Here is a 23,363-nt window from a genome sequence, read left to right on the forward strand (position 1 = left end):
AACCGTCATCTGTAGCAATTACATGCACTGCATGCAGATGTACCATCAGAGAGATGGATGGAGAGACACACAACCACACCCATACACCTCTCCTCCTGGCTTCAGGAGGAGCCACAGTGGAAATATTGCAACAGCGAGAGCAGTATCCCTTCTAAATAAACTAGTCCAGTTCATTGTCTTCAGAGTCACAAGGGCTGCTGACATCAAGCAGCAATTTCAGAAGTTTTAAAAGCAAAATTCAGATGATATTTACAAGTAAAGCTTTTGTAAAAACATAAGAAGGACAGTGACTCCTATGTCAAGGAAGAGTGGCATGCATGCCTGGACGCTTCTTGGACTTCTGAGGGAACTGATATATGGCGCTAGCCCAGTCTGACACGATAGCGTGACCAGGGTCCTGCAGGTCACCAAGCAAAAAGAGGCGATAAGGAAGCATGCCATGTCATCACCACAGCAGTAGCTCATGTGAGTCCTAGGCACCCCAGAGAACAACCCGAATGACCTGGAGATACAGGAGGTGGCTCATTTCCACCTTAGCATGCCCACCACGTTCCACAAGAACAGCTGGAAGGAGGCAAGGAGACTTCTTACTGGTCAACCCCACTGAGGACAAAGGAGGAAAGGATAAGATGAGCGCAAGGATCACATCCACCATCTGAGGAAGGAAGGATAAGCTCCAAACCAAGGTTTCCGTTTCCAAAACTTCCAGGAAGTAGCCTTGTGCCAGAAACAGGCAGAGGAAAGAAATGGGCAAGGGCTAAGGCAAGAACAGTGACAAGAGCTGTTCATTAGTGACAATCACATGCATTGTAGTGATGCTACAAGGAAACAGATGACATAAGGAGAATAAGCCTTAGGCTCATCTCCTGCCTCCCGCTCCAAACCTCAAGGAGGTGGTGAGGGCCAGGCAACGAGACTCCAAACTGGGTCTACTGGAGGAGATGCTGCTGACGGGGAGAAGCAAGCAAGGCAGGCTCTTCCCCCTCCTCTCCCCCACTCTCATGACCACAGCCCATGAGCACTGTCTGCCTTAGCTGATAAAAAAACCGTATCTCCTCCTCTCTCTCCTCCCAAAAACCAAAAAAATAAAATAAGAACAAGGCAAGCAAACACAAAATTTCTCCCCAAGCAGCCTCTGAGCCTGTCCCTAGAACAAGGCCTTCTCTATCACATTCTCATACAAGGCTCCACACCTCAGAGGGCACTTAGGAAACGAAGAACATCCAGAAAAGGAAAAAACCAACAGCACTGAGGAAGATATTTTAAATTAGGTTCCCTCATAAGCAATCTTCCCCATTGACGTGGTCCCATGCCCAAGTTACCATTAGTATTCTCCAGATACCTCACCTTTTCTTATCTTCAAATGCAGAAACATAATTCCTCAAAATCCATCCCAGCTAAACAGTATACTTTCAAGTAATATATGCTCTTACAGCTGAGCTTTTCATCCAGTATCAATATTCAGAAATGCAATTACTTTAGAGTGGCCAGTCATTGTCTACAGACAAATATCATAGAGTTTTGAGCGCATAAAACGATATTAGTCCACTTGGGAAATGCTGTTTCATTGAATGTTTTACTCAACCTTCAGCAGACCAACGAAGGCTTTACTTCAGAGTGCTAGTGCTCCCTCAAGTTGCTTTGTGGTATCACGTCAATCATACAATTCACATGAAAATAAGACAACTATGTTACCGTCACTGATCCCCAAACGAACAGCTTCACTCAGCACAGGACAAGAAGAATCTTAGAAACGGTGTACGTCTCAACGACTAATCTGCTTTCGTCCTCTTACAACAGAGAGGGGAATCTACTGCTTATAGCATCATCTAAGATAAATACTTTTGTTCTGCAACCATCTCCCATTTATTAAAGAGATATCAAAAGACTTTTTTCCTCAATTTGATGCAACAGCTACTTTTGTGGTATCTTATACAACATAACAAATCGGTAGGAAAAGTTAGCGTTAGTAATCAGGTTTTTAGCTTTCTGCACAGGGAACATGGAACACCTATATTCCTTGAGGTTCTCTCACAGATTCAAGAAGCATCTCCATTCAAAAGGTAACTGCCAAATTTTTTTTTTTTTTTTAAACCAGCTAAATAGTCTTCATCTTAGTCAGGTGACAACTGAAAGAATAGCCTGTGATTCCAGGCTTCCCCACCAGCCTCACCAACCTGACATTTCCAGAGCTGAAAAATGTGTCCCTGTAATATTTTATTTAACTATAACTACAGCAATTTAATCTGCTCGCATCTGAAAAGCGGATGTTCATATGCACAGAACTCGGACATATGAAAATAATTTACCAAAATCTATCTAATCAACCATCAACAAAGACAGAGATCAACTACCCATTTCACACTGCCTGTCCTTCACACTAAAAGTCCTTATACATGTGCAACGGCAGCCACAAGCCTGATAAACTTTTAGGTATCTCTTACATCAGCCTCCAGCAAGATGGTCAACTAGGGGAGGAATCGCAGAGCGGTTGCAAGCTACAGGGCTCAGAAGATAAGTAATTCCCTCCAGCAGACCTACAATGCTCCATTACGTCTATCAGCTTTTGAAAGCACTTCTACTCCCACTGCTCCTTACAAGCTGGGTGGCATTTTATAACCTCCCATTTGCTGCTTATCTCCTGATTCTCCTTATGGTCTGTTCTAGACTACCAGCACAGTTTCCATCAGCTCTAACTGCTGGTTGATACCCATTCTGCCAGTTCGACCGTATGGTCCCGGTGTGCGGTTAGCCGGTCGAGCTACCTGCAAGAATGCAACACGCCTTAAGATTTCAGGCAAAACAGTAGGAATATCCATCATTACAATGCAATTTATTAGCAATCTGCTCAACTCAGTATTCACTAGATTACACTGCAGTGTTACGAACTCAAACACACTGATCTGCTCTACTGGATGGAAAAGAAAAGAATTGCCAGATATTTAAGCCATATCTTGCTCTGGGTTATAAAGCCAAACTCAGGACAACACGTTCCTGACTCGCTCATCCATTTTATCCAGCAGAATGATTAAAAAAAAAAAAAAAAAAAAGAGAGAGAAAATAAAAGAGCTGGGAGATGGGGGGGGGGGGGGAACTATTCATTGACAACCTGCAACTACTGTCTCAAGATTTGTGTTCCACGGCTCCATGGGACAGGAAACTGTAATGCAAATTAAACATGCTTTGTCCTTTGGGCAACAGCATATTGGAACTTGAGCCATATTACTCCTTCGAGCAATACAGAATATTATAATATTACAAAAGAATATCATCATGTGAAATGATGAACGCAGAAAAAGAGTCACCACATATCACATCCACCCTGGCAGTGTTTTAACCATTTTTTTATTTCCAAACTGCTATGCAAGAGTAGAACATATAAGAAAAAAACGTAAGGGTTAAAAAAAGAAAGAGAGATCCACAGTAGATGCAGCTTTTTGGTACTGGCAGGTTGTAATAACAGATTTCTTTCTTGAGTCTTGCAGGTCTTTGACAGATGCTAGCATCTTCTTACCAAAAGAAATATAGCCTTTAAGGTCAAAGCTTACACTTCATGCTCCCCTTGCAATTTAGTGATGGCATCAAAGTGGTGATCTAATATCTTTGGGAAGAGAACTAGGAATAGTGTCCTTCCAAAGCAAGTAACTTCAGCAAGGATATTAAAATACCCTCCCCTCACCACTCGTTATAAAACGAGAATATTTTCCTTTAAAGAAAGGAAAAAAAAACCTAGAAGCTACAGAAATTTTGTGAAACACAAGACACATACCAGGCAACTCCTCTTTACTGCTCAAGGGCACGTACTGTCAAAAAAAAAAGAAAAGAAAAGAAAAGAAAAAAAACCCCATACACGCAACCTTGTACTTCTGTAAGCAACACAAAAAATCAAGTTCCCAGGCTACCAAGCAGTAAAGTTTATCACGCTCCTGAATCTGCATCTAGAAACAAAAGGCTCTTTTCTCTATTTCAGTTTTCAGTTCCAAGTCTGCTAAAGAAGTGTTTCCATCAAACTATTCCCAGCACGCTGAAATAAAACACTATCATCCTCTCAACTGATGCCAAGCTCAATGCTTTGGACTGGCATGTAAGACTTGAATTGACAAGTTCAGATAGGACAGCTGAATTCTACTATCAATTTATTTCAGAAAATTTCCGTCCTTTTGATGGAAGAAACAGTGGTTATTACAAAACAACATGTGTGGGCTAGAAATCACTATCACAAAAATAGATTTGAAGTAAAAATTTGGTAATATTAAGTGCTTACACAAGAAGCAGTTGATAGCAAAAATGCAGCTTAAATTATTATAGAAGCAAAACAGAAAAGGGGAAAATCAGGCCCATTCTTTACAAGCAATTTTCTTTTTTTATGGCCTGGTTACTACAGAAACATCTTGTTCTTTTCCACCATTCAAGAGGAATCGTACCTTTTTTTGGATCGCTTGAAAGTCAGTAATGTCAAGCAGCTACAGCTCTATATTAGTCTCACCTGGCTTCTGGCAGCTCATCTGCAGCTCTTCCCACAGACAGATAGACAAAGACTATTAGCAACACCACTATTTCCAAGTAGCACATTTCAGTATGAAGCCTAAGTTTCCTAGGAAATAACAGGCAGTACACAGCCAGAGCGCACATGAATTGTTATCACAGTACTAAAATGCATCATCGAAATCAGGGCGTACAGATTTTCTCCCCTTCTTCAATTCGCTCCTGGGCTACTGGGAACTAACGGTACCCGAAATGGGCAGAGGAGTCACGCTAACAGCACTAATCCTTTCCGCAAAGTTATGGTAACAAACACTATATCCTATTAAAGGAAATGTTTTGGGTGATGTTTACTTGCAAAGTCATTGGCAGAATGTGAATTACTGCACTGATTGACTTTTATGTGCAGATTTTATTCTGCGTTTGGTCTTTCATCCCTTTTATTTTCTCTCTTTGAGAAAGCTCACCGACAGAACTCCTTTTATAGCCGTTTTTATGTGTGGGCATCCCCCGGTGCTTTGCCATGCTTTTCAATTTCAGCAAGTCGCAGCTCAAAGCTTGAATGAATTTCCTGCTCTTTGCTCCATGCCACGCTCCCATCTAGGTTATTTGTATTACAAATAAGCAAAACAAACAAACAAACCCACAATGGGGACAGTGCAGGGAACATCAGCAGGGCTTTGCCATGAAGGCTGGTCCCAGAAGCCCAATCAGCATCAGAGTCCCGGGATCAAAGACAAGAAACCATTAAAAGACCAAATAACATTGGGGGGGGGGGGGGGGGGGAAGGCAACCAGAGCATTGACTGCATATTTCCAGCAACACATACGATACCGTAAGCGAGAAGCAGCTTTATCTCTGTAAGCTTGTAACAAAAAAGCTCAATGAACAGTAATGGGAATAACATAGGAGGGCATCGCAGCAGCACTGACCTGGCGCAATAACAACCTTTTATTTTATTAAGGATAGCTAAGAATTATTCCTAGCAACACCTAATCGCCTGTAAGGAAAGTAGTTAACAGATGCCAGCCTCGTTCCCACGCTCTGCCTAACTCCAGCCTATCCCCCAAATCCCCACCGTCGAACCGGGGCTGTAGCGAGGGTCCCCGGAGCTGCGGTTGCCCCGCGTGCCAGGCCCAGGGCCGAGCCGCTGGCAGCAGGCGCACGCGGGCTCGGCCCCGGTCCGACGGAGGCGTCCTTTTGCCTCGGTCGCCTGGCAGACCTGCTTTGGAGGCTGCCCAAAGGCAGTCTGGTACGGCTTTCTCAGCAGTAACAAACAGTTCCCGGCCTCTTCCCCCCTCCCCTGCGATGTTCCACCAGCTGTGCCAGCACAACTGCTGGTGGCGTTGCGCAGAAAATCAAACCAGTGAGCTGATCCACGTTAACAATAACACCGGGGAATTAAAGAAAAAGACTTAATCCAGACCTGTTTACTGAAGGATGGATGCCCCCACTTTATCTTCTTAGGGTCAAAAACACTATCCCAGAGCGCAGACCTGTATTCAACGTCTTCGCGCGCTGACAGCGACCAAACCCACCCATCCCACCTCCGCAGAGAGCACCCCGTTACCAGGTGAGCCTCACTGCTTCTCCTGGTAAAGCCCTTCCATTGCCTGTCCAATGTTCACTCGTTCAGCTAAGAAGAACGGCACAAATCTCTAATATTAACAACTGCAAGGGCAGGTCCTGCTAGCGGTTACCACCCGAAGCACTTTTTAAACAGTCGATACTAAACTACTTTTCTTTCACCTAGAAAATCTGCTGTTGACATCTCTCTCCCAGAACTCATCTGTACTTCTTAAAGTATTCCTTTGCTTAAACATTGCTGCAAGTCCTTGTATTGCGCTAATGCCAAAACAGGCCTGCCTAGTGCCCACATAACTTCCCCCACCCGCCTCTGCAAACACTTTTTGCCATTCTCTGATTATACCATATCACTCCCACACGGATGGAGGATTTTAAATACTGCAACTGGCCACTGGAGTTACGTTGCCTTACAATTCTGGAAAGTCTGGCACGGTGAGAGGTTCCTCCGATTCTTTGCATTCAGTCCTGAAACTCTTGCTTCCTGCGCCAGTGGTACTTCTGTAATCTTATTCCCATTATCCATCTAACCGCTATCCCAAGTTCGCCAGCGGCCGACAGCTGAAGCCAAACTGCTTATTATGGGGCTGCCCCTACACTATTGCTAATCTGCGTCCCATCATCCTCGGACAGCGGCTTGCTGCTTTTATCCTTGCTTACTTTTAAATATAGCTAAAGAACTTTTTGCTAATAAAATTTGTACTGAACATTACTTCTCTTCACTTCTGGCATCAATCAGCAGTTGGAAAACCACAGCCTATGCTGACAGTAAGGAAAAACAACACCCAAAAAGCTGGTCTGTTGATTTGCTAACATCTGAAGGTATGAGATCACGACTGTTTTAAGTCAAGCTGAAGCCTAAGCTGCTGCTGAAAGCAGTGTTCCCACCTCTAGCACTACATTTACACAGCCACACGCCGATACAGATAAGGGAACTTGCTCTGCTGAAAAAAAAAAAAATCAGCCCAATCAACAAGAAATGTTAAATTCTCATTTGGACCAGTTCCCTCATATAACTCGACAAACAGCTTCACAAGCACTAATGCTGGCAGAAGGTGGCTGGGGCGAGGAGAAATGCTGTCAGCAGCAGCGTACACGTGGATCGACTTAAGGCAAATGTGAGGCTACAGCCTAAATGGGTCAAAGAGAAAAGTACACACTCTGCCTCGGCTGCTTCCTGCTTCTCTGCTACCGCTCCCAGCCCTCGCTGCTCTTCTCAGACAAGTGCGTTTACGTAAAAAGTCTTACTTATCACAGCTTAAGTAAATGCTAATGTGTTCATTAATTGTCTGTATATTGAAAGGCTTCAGGTAGTTTAAGGTTAATTTCAAAAGCAAGCAAATAAAGTTTTTTTTTTTAATTCCTAAAGTCTCATTGACTGAATTTTCTTCTCACCTAAGATTTGCATCTGCTTCAGAGTTGAAACAGCTGAAAGGGAGCACTACTAGCAACAACTGCAAATGCACGCGTCATTAATATAATGTGATGTAGCCCTTACCTGTCTGATATTAAGGGGATTCAAAAGAAAAATTTTAAACCAAGAACTTTAATACATAGTCAGCTATTGAGCTATTCCTCTGAAAGCACCATTATTTAGACTTTGCTTTAATCTTCTTCTGTTTTATTTGGCAGGGCTGTTGGTTTTTTTTGAATGATAGCTATTCTTAAGAGATTTTTTCTGTATATATAGATGTTTTAAGCTTTTTTGCCCCCCCCCATATTTGTCAGTTATCAATTTTTATTCTTGTCACAACAAGAGGCGAAACATTCTGCTGTCACACGGTACCACCGCTGATCCAAACACCAAATTCATCAAGATCTAAAGCCATTTCTACATCCCTGCAAGGGGGGGGGGGGGGGGGGGGAGGAAGGGGGGGATTTGCTCACGACATAATCTAACAGCTTTGAAAAGATTACTTTTTCAAAGCTTTTTAAAAAACAGTAATTTTAGCAACATTACAGATGTCAGAAATTGCTTTATACATAGAAAGCAAGAAACACTTAGCTAACGAGTAACTCTGATCAATCTACCTAGCTGGGAAAAATACATACATATATATATATATATATATATATATATATAGGATACAGTAAGTCGCCTGTTGGTGAAAGCTATCAGGATCCTTAAAGCAAAACAAAAATGCAGATTCCAAACACAAAAGGATCCACTCCTGCAATGAAAAGCTTTTTGGACTCAAAGAGCATATAAATCAGTGCAACGTTATGTGCTGGCTGACAGAAAGCTCCAGCACCTTCCCTGCAGATCAGAGCTTTTGCAAGGTAAAGAAGAGTGAAAACTGACAGGAGCTATTTTTCAGAGTCCTGCAGGCTCCATAGAAAGAGGCAAGAACAGCGGTAATCGCACTGCTTCGCCGGGATGCAGAGGAAGCAGGAGCTGAAGGTCTGCCCTGGCCAGAACCACAACTGAGGCCAAGGAGATGGAGACAAGATCAAAAGTAATTGAGTTACCGCAGCTGAACAACTACCACTTCTCCGCTGCACTGCAGTCACTGTTGGCTAAGGTCATGCATACTAAGGTTGATTAAAAAGGGATGGGGGGGGGGGGGGGGGCGGTGGGGGGAATGACTTTCTTTAATCCACCTTCACAGTTACTGTTACCGCAAAGTAGTTTCCCAGCTGTAAAAGCCAGTCTGTCCATTCCCTTTTTCCATCAAACCGTTTCTACATATCTCAGTGAACCTCCCCTACTTTCCCTGTCCACCTTTTAGTACCTACTTTTTGTAACCTGTCTGAGAATTTAGTTGCCCTCAGACACAGGCAAAACGATTTTTCCCCCTAGAGTTCAGCCTGCTCCTCTGCGCGCCAGTTGTTCTGTCAAAATACAACTGTTGGCGGTAAATTATTTCCACTCTCCATCATCCAGCTGTGTAGGCAGGGCAGACCTTCCGGATGAATATCCACATTGCTCTCAACCTGTACTTGGCCTTAAGGTTGCTGCTGCTTTTTTCAGGACTGAGAAAGGGTTGGGTTCTGCGCTTTTTGGGTCTTTTTCTCCCCCTCGCTACTTCTATGTGCAACTCTAACAACAGGCAGTTTCTCCCCGTCCAGACCTTTACCTCACCGATAGTCAAAGAGAACCCACGACACAGTAATTCCCAAAGTAAAAACTTCATAAATATCAAGTAATTGGCAAATTCCTTAAATCATCACAAAAAGTGGAAATGTGGTGAGGCAGCCTCAAGGGAAAAGGGATGCAGATAGACAGAAGTGGGGGGGGGGGGGGAGTGAAGAAAAAGAGGCAGTTATTAAAGATATCAAAGGGATAAAACCTAATCTAAAAATGGAAGCAGAAAGAGAGAAGTGGTAAAATCAAGCTGGGAAAGGCACAGAGCCATAACAAAAGCAAGAGAGACTGTACTAGGTTAATACGTATTGAAGGCATTCTTATACGAAGCTGACAACTGTGGTCAAATACTTCATTCCTTTAAATGGAAGGGGTAAGAAGAAACCTAGCAGTTCGGAAAGGGAGCATCAATTAATCTTTATTCAGGCTGCAGTTAAAGAATGAAACTCTGCCCTTAGTTTGTCCCTGACAACTGAGTCCATCAGCTACGGATAACAGGTGAGGAGGACGAATTTGCGGGGGCTGCTCTTCTTTACCCATACAAAACACCTGTTTAGATCAGCGCTACAACTGCTCTGGATAATTTTATCTTTGTACTGCCCATAGACAATGGAACAAGCTACGGACAGAGCTTCAGCCTCAACTTTTATGTTTCCTTCCTTTTTAAACTAAAAATAAGTGAAGGTTGCCACAAATCTCAGCTAAACAGTGAAGTGAATCTGTGATGTTATTTATCAACCCCATCTCTTGTGCTACCTGCCTCACCTTTGAGTTGAAAGGAGATTTATGTTCAAAGAGAAAAAGCTCATATTTCAGCAACAGCCTTGCATTTCTTCACACAATAACATTTATATAAGTCAGATTTACAGATTGTTCCAGTAAAGAATTAAAATTACATCATCTATGTATTTCTACAAAGCCAGCACGGCCCCCTTAGAAAATATTTGGCATATTTGAGTGCTATCCATCTGTACATATGTCATCTTTTCCATTTATATGAACCTACTCTTCACACATGGGACGTCATTAGCAAATTTCTGGGAGCAGAGAGTTCTTGCTAGACTTTGCTCTCCTCCTCAGGAACCTTTAATCATCTTAGAATTAAAGAGGGTGAGCCAGGGGGGCAAGGGGGAGAGGGGAGGTGCTAAGGACACAAAGATTGAACTTTTAGCCTTCATCCAATAACAGAACATTAATTGTTAAGAAAGGAGCAGAAGATCACCAGATTTCTGGAAGATAATGGAAGTTTAAGCCATATATAGATATAAGCATGAACTCATGACTAAGGACTAATAATGTGAAATTAAAGGGAAAATGTAAGCACAATATTAACAAGAACTTCCTTATAATACAACTCATTGGACCTTATAACAGTTTCCCAAGGGAACTGGCGGAAACCCCCACTGCTTGGAGCATATGAATCCAGGAAGGGCAAAATACAAGAAGAATGCATGATAGCAAATGATCCTGTAGAAGGAGAAAAATGGGGCGAGATGATTTACTGAGTTCAAGCAAGTTCTCATGCTTTGGAAAACTGGAAAGCTTCAGAGAGAAACTTGCAACTTTGCAAGAATTATTCTGTATTCTCAGTATACAGCATAGAAAAAAAGTTTTTTTTTTTTTTTTTATCCCTTTCCTTCCCAGTTCGCCATCTCTGTTGATTCCATACAACGGCGTTTCAGCCTGCTTGCAGTTTGGTAGCATAACAATAAAGACCCAATACCAGTTAGACCATCCTATAGAGCAAATATCCACCCGCTCAAGTTCCGCATCTTAAAAGAATTTCCATAGTCACAACTCCATTCTATCTTCTTAAAATTACATATTGGATTAATGACATCTTGAAGAATAAACTCAACACTTGTTTTTGTAGCAAAGTATGGAAACTTTCCTCCATAAGCACATCTTTACATATTAACTTCCTTTGCTTTTTGGATGATCCACTCACCTCCAGTGCGCCCATCCCTAGTAGTTCAAGGAAATTTCAGGTAAGCGCAATTACTTTTTCCTGATCCTCACATGCCAAACCTCAAAGATCAATTACAACACCTTTTTTTGTGCAGCATGACTCCAAGATAGGATGTGAGATCATTCATTAAACATACATATCCAGGACTAGATGCATTATTAATTCATTTTCCCCTAGGTAATATGGCATGGTGAAAAACAGCTACCAGAGAACATACTGACTAAAGATTTAAACAGAAATCAGTGGATTTATGTGATGATTGCTCTACAGCAACCTAAGAGAGCTCATTAAAGGACACATGGTTTCCTCTCCCCTGATACTGTCACTGCTCCTACAGAGTAGACAAGGTTGTTTAATACAAGGAAGAGTACTGACTGCAACCTGCCTCCGAAATAGTTCCTACCACAGTTGTGAGAATGATCTGTCTGAATTTCACAAATACCGAGTCTGACGACAGACAGCTCTCAACTTTAGAACGTTTTTCTGATTAGTGACTGTGTTTGGAAAAATCTTTTTTAAATAACTCTGTTATAAAACATTACCTGCCTCAGAGTTTCCCTAACATTTCAGATATAAACAACGGAACGAGATTTTACAGTTGTCCTCTTTGAATTTGTGGAACTGCAGTCAAGGAAGCTGCCCTAAGGAATCATTTCCCATCAGGATCATCTTGAACTTAACATACTGCATGGGTAGAATCTATGGAATAAATTCTATTTATACTATATTCAGAAGTTCTACTGCTGCTTTAAGTAACCTCAAAGACGAGGCTTTTTCCCCACAAAACAACTGTAATTTGGTCCTATCTCTTTCTTACCTTCTGTATTTTCCTCTAAAATGGTAGGAAAAGCAGAGAGACAGATGAAATTTTGCCTCCCTTTATGCAAGATGACCTTATATCCCTATCTCGAGAGCCCTGGCCAGCTAAGTTAGCTACAGGACACTTTTATGTCAACATTTTGTTCCAAGTGGCTGATGTTATGTTTTCTCCCTTTTATCCTTTCCACAGACTAAGTCAGCAATGGGTATCTGACATAAGAATCCTTCTTCTTAGCTTGCTATTGAATGAGTGCTTCTGCAGGAGGAGAAAAACCACATGCGACTCTACTCAGGTAGGTGGCAGTCCTTCACTTCTGCTGGCAGGTGAGATGCAGAGGGAAAAAGACACTCCAAATATGCTCTTGGAAGAACTGGATTTTTGTTTCTCTGTCAGGCCCTTACACTCCCTTATGCTCATCTTTATCTTCTGCTGAAGTTTTCTTACAATTATATTCGGTTATTAATATTCAGCCTCAGTGTAATCCCACAACTTAACTTGCCTGGCATGACAAATCAATGTTTCTCAGAAATCCAAAGCAATCTCCAAAGCTTTAGCTCTCTGTGTCAAAGACCTTGATCAACATCAAGTTTCTTTCTTTTCTTAAAGCCGATATCAAACACCGCAATGATCTTGGAATGAAGCAGTGGTTGTACTTGTCAGATCAAAAAGTAAAGAAAGAGCAGAGTTAGGGGGAAAATAAAACTACCCACACATACAGTTGGAGAATCGTCTAGTCAATGGCAAAAAGAAAACGTGCTACATCATCTTTTAGAAGCATCATTGCAATGCTTCAGAAAGAACATTATTTTTATTCCCAGTTCTCCAGGATTAGAAACAGGGTGCAAACTATCCTTGAGGAGACTAATATACATCTGCCATCAATGCTTGGTAGAGCCACTGTGGTCTGTGAACGGAAAGAGAGAGAAGTATGTTTATGATCCACAGGACGTCCAACAACTTTATTTTGACCAAAGCTATAGATATCCATTTGCTCTCAGGAAAGAAGCTGGCAGCAAGCAAGAGTTAACTTTTAGTATAGGGCCAGCTGGAATAACACAGACCACTCAGACAACAAACGTCACCTCACAAGCACCCTGGATTTGTTCCAAAAATCACTTGAAAAGTGGTATTCTTTCTTGACATCCTCAAGGACTAATTCAGCTTGCACCAGAAGCAGCATTTTTTTCCCTAGTGCATGGTAGGAACCATAGTTTCTAAATCAACTCTGAGATGATTTTAAATAGTCTCAGGATCCACTTTTTCCCATAACAGCACTAAGAAAGTTGATAAATTAATTTTCCTTGTATTTGAGCTTAAAAGCAAAGATTTCACGCACCTGAAAAAAAACGCCAGACTATTCCTCCACCTTCACCACCCCCCAAAGAAAAAAGCCTTCGAGAACAGAAATATATTTTCAGGAAAGGGACTGCACTTGCAAAGCTATTCAGCCACATTAGTACAGCTTATGAAATCACTTAGAGGATTTCAGCTGACATTCAATAATTTTATTTCTAGCTATTTCCCTGAGCTCACAGAGCTTTCACAGCCAGGGAAGTAAGCAAATATAACACCTGCTTGGATTTGGCAAGCTGCATGGGGCTCAGAATAATAAGGCAACCCCTTTCAAATCTCCCTCATTTGCAATTGCTGATTTGCTGACGATAGGGAGATGGCTGTGCTCACCTTCAGAAACGAGGATGAATTTGGATTAGCAAATGCTGAGGATTCGTCTCACATTTAAAGTGGAGGCTGGCAGTTAGGAAGTAGCGAATGATACCCTAAGAGCTATTACTGATTTCCTGCTTTTTCACATGAGGCCTGCTCTTCCCCTTTTCACTCCATAGCAGACCCAGGGTAAGAAACAAGAGAGGCAATAAAAAAACCTCAGTCAGAAGAGTGGGCACAACTGGGGCAGCAGCAGCTGTACTTTTAATCATTGTATTTTGTAAGAGCATTTTCCTAATCTTTTAGGAAAGACGAGTAGAAGAAACGTTCCTCTCTTTTATGACAGATCAGGTAAAATATCGGAGGATGAAGTTCCTTGAGATGGCTGAAAGGGAAAAATCTCACTTTCCTCTTTCATCTCCCCATCACCCAGTCTAGCCCCTCCCTTGCACCATCTTTCATTGCTCTTTAGATTTTGTGCTGAGCCACTAACTCAAGAACAAGCGGGCAGTTTTCTACAGGATTACTGAATTCAGTAAGTTCAGCACAGGATCAGACGAGCAAGGCAGGGAAGTAAGATGCCGGGAAGGGGAGCAGATCCTCCTTTCAGCAGCAGCTCAGCGGTAACATGCAACGCCCCCGACCTGTCTAAGATGCTACAAAGAGTTTGGAAGCACAGGTTTACAGCTGTCTGTACTGCCTCAAAATCCGTAACATGCATATTCTATGAGCGAAGAGAACAATCTCCTGATTTTAGAAGTGTGTTTTTTCCCATGGAAAAGGATTTCTGTGTATCTGAGCCTGCACGTACATGTACACATGCCCAAAGGAACCAGAAATGCCTTTCTGCACCAAGTGGCTCTGCAACATCCTAAAAGAAAGCAACAGAACGATCGCTAAGGATTAGCGCCCGTGCTATACCCCACGAGAGCACGGCTGGTGATTCCGCGCTGTTTGCATGTCCCTTCTAGGCAAGATTACAGGATGTTTTCTAAAAGGGAAGAGCCCTGAAGATGGCTGTAACTTACACGTTAATTTTGCAAGGACAAGAAATAAGTGACTTTCAGGTTCGGTGTGCTCTATACTTTTTTAAAAACCTCAGCCGAGACCTGACAGCCAATTTCTAGAGAGCAACCTATTCTCAGTAATTTATCCTAAACGGACTACAATACAAAGCAAAGTGCAAACTACTGAAACTAACAGAGCCCCCTTTGTAGCAATACCTGGTTCATGATTCCTACCATAAAAATGCATGGAATGCTTTCCCTGAATATTGACTTATAAAAGCAATCAAATAAAAGCACATCTAGGGTACAATGTAAATAGCATTTATATACATTCTTTCATGTAATGAGTGACAGACACACGTTACGTATGACTTATTCCTGTACCAAAACCCAGTTCTGTGTATACTTCCAGATACTGGAACTATGATCCTGAACTGCTTTGTTAGTGTTATACGTTTCATACTATACTATCCAAAAGCCTGCTAATCAACCGAGTGGCTTTAGAATACGTAAAGGAAAAATATACCATTTTCTTTCAAAATCCCAACTGTAAATGATTTGATCAAAAAAACACACTTATGCACTCATTAGCATAATATAATTTCTTAGGGAACAACGTATTTGAATGTAATTAGCCATTTGTTTTGTTGTATTCAGTGCTAATGACTTTTCCTTGAAGAAAGATCCATCTTTGATCGATTTTCCTATCGTTCCAGCTTAGGAGAAGCCCCTCTGGGTTGAAAACTCAGAATCACTCTGAAAGGACATTAGAATAAGTATGTAATCACTTACCTTTTCACTTAATTTATGCTGTGTTTGCTCGAGAGAGCTTTGCTATAGCAGTACAAAGGCTTCAAACCTACGTGATTAAAGCTGGACTTCTAAATTCCTATTTTGGATCCTAAACAATAACGCCAAGCAATCCGCTCCTGCTGATGTCCAGGGGTAGGTCTAAATAGCACAGCTCTAAAACAGGTTTAAGCATGCTCAGCCCAGCTCCTTGCCAGACTGGTAGTTCTTAGCCCCATGGAGTCCACACTGTACTTCTATCTCTAACTCTATACATAGGTGCTTATAATTTCGATTAAAAACAACCAAAGCAACAAAATCTCAATGTTTATGAAACACAGTAGAATTCATTTTTGAAGCGATGCATTCTCCACAGAAGAAATGTTGTGTACAATGACAGTAACACTAATACTTTCAAGGGAGGATTATTCATTTAACAACCCTTCCCCACCCCACCTTCAGTTATTAAACCTTCCCTCATTTTTGCCTATATGGTTGACATTTTCTAGGTTTGCACTCTGTGCTCTAGTAATTAGTTGCCCATATTGTCCAAAATGAGTCAATTACTTGAGTACAAAAAGACAATAAAAAAAATCTTCATCCTAAGTACTTGCATCTTTAAACACATGATTTCCCATTCCATAGCTTATCTAAAAATAGCTACTTATGCAGAGGCTTAAGAAACAAGTAACTTTCTTTGTAACTCTAATTACTGTCCAACTTTAGAGCAAAAAAATGACTTTATTTTATATGCATCATCTAAATGCACAGAAAATGCATCTATGCATTTTCTAAATAAGGAGAACAGCATTAAGTTTAGCAAACACACTAAAAGGAAGCCATATATTATGCGCCTGGGGTTTTTTCCGGGAAGGAGCCTCCTCCTGCAGCAGTTCTTGCCTTTCAAAACTTGGAAGGTTAAATAAAATGCCCTTCGGGAAACAGGTTATTTTCAATTTAAGAGCGGACATCATTCTTCCATCTTTGCTAAAACATGCAGTACTTGTGTGTTATCTTTCCTTATCAAGTAATGTAGAACTTCATAAGTCAGCTCATCATCCGAGAAGAAACCATCCAAGCTGTAACCTAGGTACAGTCCATCATACTCATCATGCAACCTCCTACATTCTCCCCTATACCAGTTCTGGACCGGAGACAGGTAAAAACCACAGGTGGGCCATTTCACTCGGGACACTTACCAAAGGAGCAAAAATAAAATTTTCAAGAGAAGCTCTACTTTAAGAGGTGATCAAAGAGAACACCTTCTCTTTCTCACAGCTCCTCCCACGAAATTACCACTGAGTAACTACGACAACGACAATGGCATTTTCTTTCAGCATTACAACTTATTTTTTAAAAAGCGCTTAAAACAACGTGTAACAGCACCACCTGGTGATCTTAGCTGTAATAAATACTTAAGACATCCACTCAATTAAGGCATAGTAATCTGTGTAGAAGAACAGATTTTAATCATGTATAATTTGGAAACTTTTCAATTAAAATACATGCAATTCATGTCAGCAAACAGTAACATTTTGTGATCCTATTAAAAAAAAAAAAGAACAAAACTCTTCAGCTGTAGCGTGAGCCAATTCCTGCTTGTAAGTGGGGAAAGCTCTTGACACAGCAACCGCCAATTTAGTAGAATTCAGAAATTCATTCAAACGCTTTAACACATCAAGTTAAACTGTTTGTTTAAAGGCTCCTTGTGTAGTGTATACAGCTGAGAGGCCACCTCAGCATTACCAACAGTCAAGCCTAGGTTAAAATCACTTGAAAAATCAAACCGAATGTCATGTATTCCGTATATTCTGAATTGATTAGCGCATAAACAGAATTAGCATTTTGGTCCTCACGCATTAAGTATTTTCCCTGCTGCTCCAGTGAAATATCACCGAACACGTACTACCACACTGCTGAAAAAAATCCTCGGGGATCCTGAAATGAAAAAGTACTCCCTAAAGACACGGCAAGGGAGAAAAATGCTATTAGAGCGGTGCATTTCTTCTTCATCGTTCCTTTTTAAGTTGTGACTAAACTAGTCCAGCCTGCGCACTGCGGGGCGTGCGCGGGGGGGAAGAAGGGAGGGAGGGAGCGGAAGCCGTGAAGGCCTGAGGCACTTGAAGCAGAGAGCATCCATCTGCCAGCGGCAGTCAACGAACAGAACGTTTCCACAAAGCTTCCCATTCAGATTAAGCCAAGCCAAAAGAACAGAAGACACCTTCCTTCACTCCGGCTGTGCAGGACTGAACGTAACAGGACCGCGGGTTACAAATGTACACTTAAAAAAAAAAATAAAGCGGGGGGCGGAGCGCACCTTGCAACCTGGTCCTGCATTCAGCAACTCCTGCTACAAGGCTGGAGAATCATGGAAGCTATCCATGTTAAAAACACACACGTCCACGTGTGCCCAGCCATTTTGGTTTAGGTTGGGTTGGAGGGTTTGGAGTAGGGATTGCCACAGGGCAACCTGCTAAGACGTTTTAGAGCACGGCCCACGGTAGTTCAGCTGATTAACGAACAACCTTCTCCTCGCTCGGATGAAAACCTAGCAAAGCCTCCTATATGTAGTCGCAGTTTTTGCGAAAGATGCACCATCCACATACAGCATTGTGTGGTATGGGCTTGGTGGCCCAGAGATGGCTACAGTGTCAGATGCCTTCCCAAGAAGTCTGCTGTATGGTACCCCACTTGAGCACATCACTGCCCGTGAAAAAGCACATGCTCAAAGGCATCTGCCACAACTTCTCCAAATTATTTAGTGAAGCACAATAACAACACATTTTCAATGCATGAAGTATAGAATTAGGTGCCATCAGAGAACACAGCATTAAAAAGAAACAGAAACATCCCTTCCACCCTTGTGTTTTGAACTATAGCGCCTGTAAAAAATCAACTCCAAACACTTCCAAAATCAGTGCTATGCCACAGAGCAGAAGGCATCATCTTGAGCAAGTGTTCCTTCCTAGCCACAGCTGCCCCAAAAGCTCTAAGCTGTCTGAAAAGGCATCTTGTGCAGAGCAACGTTACTTACAATAAGCACATCAAGAAATAAGTTGCATTTCAGATATTCTTTTTAGTTATAGTCCTCTTTAGCAGTTTCCCAGCCCTGTTTCAACCATGCTTTTAAGTTTTGTTTCTTCCAAGAACATTCACCGCATGCCAACATAACAGCACACATCTAGAACTCTAAAAAGAAGGGACTCTTACGTTAATGGGAGTTTTGTTAGACTTTAAAAAAAATTGCTTTATGATTTAGAGTAGTAATAATTTTATACATAATGCAAGAAAGAAGCACTGTATTCAGCTTGGATATACAGTCTCAATGATGGGGAAAATCTGAGAAGCAGCTCACTGGCAAGAAAAGGCTAAGGCAGATCATATGAATGGTACATATATTTTCATTATCAAAAAAGGAGAGAGAGTAGCAGCTACGCAAAACTAAAGCCAAAGCTCCGTTACCCAAAGTATATTTTACACTAACAGTCTTTCAGAGCTAAAACGGTTTATTTCAGAAGCTTGTTATACAAGAAGCAGATTACCTGTGCAAAAATTTATAGACATTACTAGAGCGCAGAAAAAAGGGGCGAGGAGCAGTTACCTACTTTCTGTCACAGTGTGCAAGCAGGAGGACAGTCAGACCTATTAATATCCAAGTTCATCTCGTTATGAATGGTACTATAAAAAGTGAGTGTTTTAAAAAACATTAGCCCTCTAGGTAAACTGTCTTTACCTAAAGGAATGCTCTCAAGAGAAATGGCAGGTTCCAATTACCTACACCAGGCTGCAGGGAGATAGATCTCCGTCAATGAACTCCACAAACGCGATATATATTGTTCTAGTCTATGTCACGTAGAAAAAGAAATTGTCAAAGGTAAGGGAGAGAAAAAAAAAAAACAACTAAGGTAAAAGAGGCCAAAATGGAAATGTCACAAACATGCAGACTTTTAGAAGGAACTTCTGCATACACTTGTGAAAAAGAAGCTGAGATTTGTGCTAGCCTGGCACAACAGTTTTCTCACCCAGAGCCAACTAATGAACTAAGAGGTGGAACACGAAAGAAGACAGGGCAAAAGAATCATGAAAGACACCTTTAACTTCAGGGTTACAATCAGGCCAATTTGAAGTGGCTGAACGTGTAAGTACTTTTTGTTATTATCTAAGGTAACAGAAATCATCCGTTAACTTATTTGAATTAAGATTGCAATTTTTTCCCTTTATTTTTTCAACTTCAAGGACAATCTCAATATTAAAAGAAAGACAAGAGAGATCTGTCTGAATCCACATTCAGACTGAACCAATACCTTCAACATGTTTTAAAAGTCCCGTTTCTAATTTTTTTCTTTTTCTGGTTAAGCAGACACAAGAGCAGAGTAAGAAAACACAGTAAAGCCTGCCTCACTTACACATTTGAACTGAGTGAGACCCTGTGTTCAAAGTTTCAATCATCCTCGTGCAAAATCCTACCATGACATTAGCTCTAGCAGATCCTACTTTCCTGACTTTAAAAATCCCAGATCCTATGCATCAGAAACACAGTGAGGACAACCAGTGCACAAAAAGCCCTAAAAGCATTTCTGAGACAGGCACTTCATTCATCACTCCCTATCAAAGCACATTCGAACAAAGTTGGCCAACACTTAAGGCAAGAAAATTTTTCAAGTCTAAATTCAAGCAGGAATTAATCATCAACATGTAACCAAAAGGTGGTCCCTGATCAGCTGATGAACCTGACTGTCTTTTAACAAAGATACCTGGAGATCATGAAGCACAGGGTCTCATTAGTCATGTGAGGAAGAAGAGAGTCTATGCATGCTGGAGGAGAAGCTGCAAACAGGATGGCAAGACCAGGAGCACCCTGGGCCTCTGAAGGAAACTTCACAGGTCCCCAACAGTAATAAGGAAGCAAGCAGGGAAATATATTGATCCATTTCTTTTATCCGAACTTGTAGAATATCTTACGCTAACTAAAGTGAGGAGCCCGGTATTCTGTCCATGGCTTGTTGTTGTTTTTGATGAATGGTTTCTTTGTCTGTCTTTTCAAGTCTTCACTGACTAGTGGTAAGACAAGCAAACACAAGAAGTCCTCTGTGTAAGCTACTGAGATACCCTGAAGGTCAGCTCCCGGGGACTGCAGCATCTGAGCTGCGGGCAATACTTTTCCAGCTCATCAGAGCCTGCATCAGGGTAGAGGATGAGGAAAGCCAGTACTGAGACTCACGTGAGCCTACAATGCAGAGCTCCAATGTGCTGGGAAACAAACACAGCAGCCTAATAGCATCAGAAGAGTTCCCCACTGGACTGCCATGGCAAAAGCAATCACAAATGTGAAAGGATAAACAAGGTGCGAAAATACTATTCCTATTAAAATTATTTGATGAAGACATTCAGATACAAAAAAAGATGAAATTTAAATATCCCAGTTTACAATCTTTCTGCTTTCCTTCCTCTACTCCTACCACCCCTTAGCAGTATGCTTCTCAGCATACCTTGGTGAGAGCTTCCCAATTTCCACTTTTATTTTGTTATTTTTTCTTATCGATCTTTCCCTACAATATTATATTTTAGAACAGGAAAAATATTTTTACATGCTGACTGTCAAAAAGAGTTAATTCCTCACGGAACATTTGAGAGAGGGGGGAGTGGTTCTGCAAATCAATTCTGGAGCACCTTCTGATCACAGAGGAAGAAGACAGAAGGTCAAGAGACACTTCTGCACAAAAATTACACGCAAGTGTTACAGCTAGGACCCAGCTTTGGTTTAGCAGAAGCTGGAGAGGATCGATCTGAGACAAGGAGGGAAAGCTGTGAGTGCCCTCAAAAGGCGGAGGCCTGAACTTGTTACCATGCAAGATGGCACAACAGCAGGAGGCAATTCAGCAGTTCAGTTTTGGCCATGTTAAGACTGTCAACAAGGAGATACGCAAACGCAGATGCTGAAGCGTAGGATTTATCACCCTTATCTTTAGAGACGAACATCTGAGCTTAGTCAATCTAGACTTCATTTCAGTGAGTGAAGAGAAACAGGCACTTAAGAATATGAGTCATCTGACTCACTTTTGGCTGAAATTAATTGCTCCCTGAAGCTGTCTGCCTCTCTGCAGAGACCCTGAAGGGAGGTTAGGATGACTAGCTCCCGCAGACATGTAAGCTTTACCAGCTAAATCCCACCCTAGCTCAGACCATGACATGGGACTGGATGGAAGAGATATGTCAGGTATGAAGATATTTACCAGAGGAAAAGTTGTATTTGAAGCAATGAAAAAAACTATCATCCCAAAATAAAGAAGGAGTAGACCCCCTACATCCTCCTCAAGGAGAGGATGAAAAAGCTAATGCATCAAATGGAAAGATGAGGAAAATGAATCAAAGAAGTTGTTAACAATAACAAAGGACTCATAAGGGACTAAGCAGCAGACAGATCAAAGGGGATAAGACTGAAGCAGTGGTCTCGGTCTAGCGAGAAGAATAAGTCTTTCAAAGCCTTAGGGAATAAAGAAATTAAGGAGGATACAAGACAGACCCAGAAAACGAGAACTTTAAGCAATGGCTGGTTTAAGAGGCAATAACAACAACAACAAAATGCAAGGGGGCACTAGTTAGAAGTGGAGACTGGCCTGAGTTGGGAGGAATGGGACAACCTTGTATCCCAAAAGAAACGAAAGTAGAAACAGCAAGAAAACAGCTGAGCAATTAGACTAGAAGTTTTGTTACTGAAATCAAAACCAGATAATTTGCAGTTGATACAGGGGGAAGAGTCAAAGAAAAGATGGCACCCAACAAGGGAAACAAACGGGAATAATTCAAAGTCGCACACAGCTGCAAAACTACCACCTCACTGGCGATCACTGACACACGGCAGGTTAGTTCATACAACTGCAATCATGAGATGGATGATTACAGGCTCTTCAGGAAGGACAAGCAGGGAAGGCAACAGGGAACTCTCTGCAAAGAAACAGCTCAAACTCAGAAAGCTGCGCTGCAAAACAAATGACAGTTCAATAGGAGTTAATGGGTCTGGGTCAGAGGGGAGGCCAACAAGGGGAACATTGTCGTGAGCATCTGCTGCAGACCACCTATAGATCAAGGTGATGAAGCCACTTTTTAAAAGTGGGAAAATGTCCTGGTTCTCCTGGGGAACTCTAACCACCCCAGCATCTACTGGAAGGGAACCACAACGGAGCAGAAGCAACGCAAGGGACTTCTAAAGTGCATCAGGAGCAATTTTTTGACACGGGTGCTGGACAAGTCAACCAGACGATCTACTGTTCTCTAGAAAAGAAAAAGGGGTGGAGGATATCAAGTTTGAGGGCAGGCTTGGCTACAGCCACCCTAGCATGGCAGAGTTTAAGATCTTGAGGGAGGTGAGGAAGGCAAGTAGCATAATGACAATCCAGGATTTCAGGAAAGCACACTTCAATTTCTTCAGAGAAGCAGTAAGCAGGATCCCTTGGGAAAATGCCATAAAGGGCAAAGAGGCCAGGACAGTTTGTCAGTCTTTAAGAACAATCCCCTCAAAGCACAAGAACAGTCCATACTGATTCGCAGGAAGTTGAGCAGGCAGGGCATGAGACCAGCTTGACTTCAGAGCAGCTCATGACTTTCCCGAATCTTCAGTGTCAATAGCTGTTCTCAGGCCTCCCGGGTCTCTGTACTTAGTGGCAAAGTATGAAGGAATGAAGTGCTATCTACAGTAGAGAAAGACTGGGCAAGGGAACACTTAAGTAAACTGGACGTACACAAGTCCATTTCGTGCACCTGGGACAGAAGAACCCCACGCAACAGTGCAGGCTGGGGACTGCTGGACTCCCTACTTGGGCAGGGAGTAGCTCTGCAGAAGAGGATCCAGAGTCCTCACAAACAAAAAGATGAAAGTGAGTCAGTAACACCCAATTGCAGTGATGAAGGCTACCTGTACTCTGTGCTACATGATTAAGAGTACAGCCAGCCGGTCAAGGGAAG

General features: G+C 41.9%; 1 protein-coding gene across 2 annotated transcripts in view; it reads right to left on the reverse strand.

Annotated features, from left to right (window-relative positions):
• Positions 1-23,363, reverse strand: part of BRF1 (BRF1 general transcription factor IIIB subunit) — a 176,851-nt gene that overhangs the window by 133,801 nt on the left and 19,687 nt on the right. The gene's annotated exons all lie outside the window — the stretch shown is intronic.

This window comes from Struthio camelus, chromosome 5 (assembly GCF_040807025.1).
Source record: "Struthio camelus isolate bStrCam1 chromosome 5, bStrCam1.hap1, whole genome shotgun sequence".
NCBI lineage: Eukaryota > Metazoa > Chordata > Aves > Struthioniformes > Struthionidae > Struthio > Struthio camelus.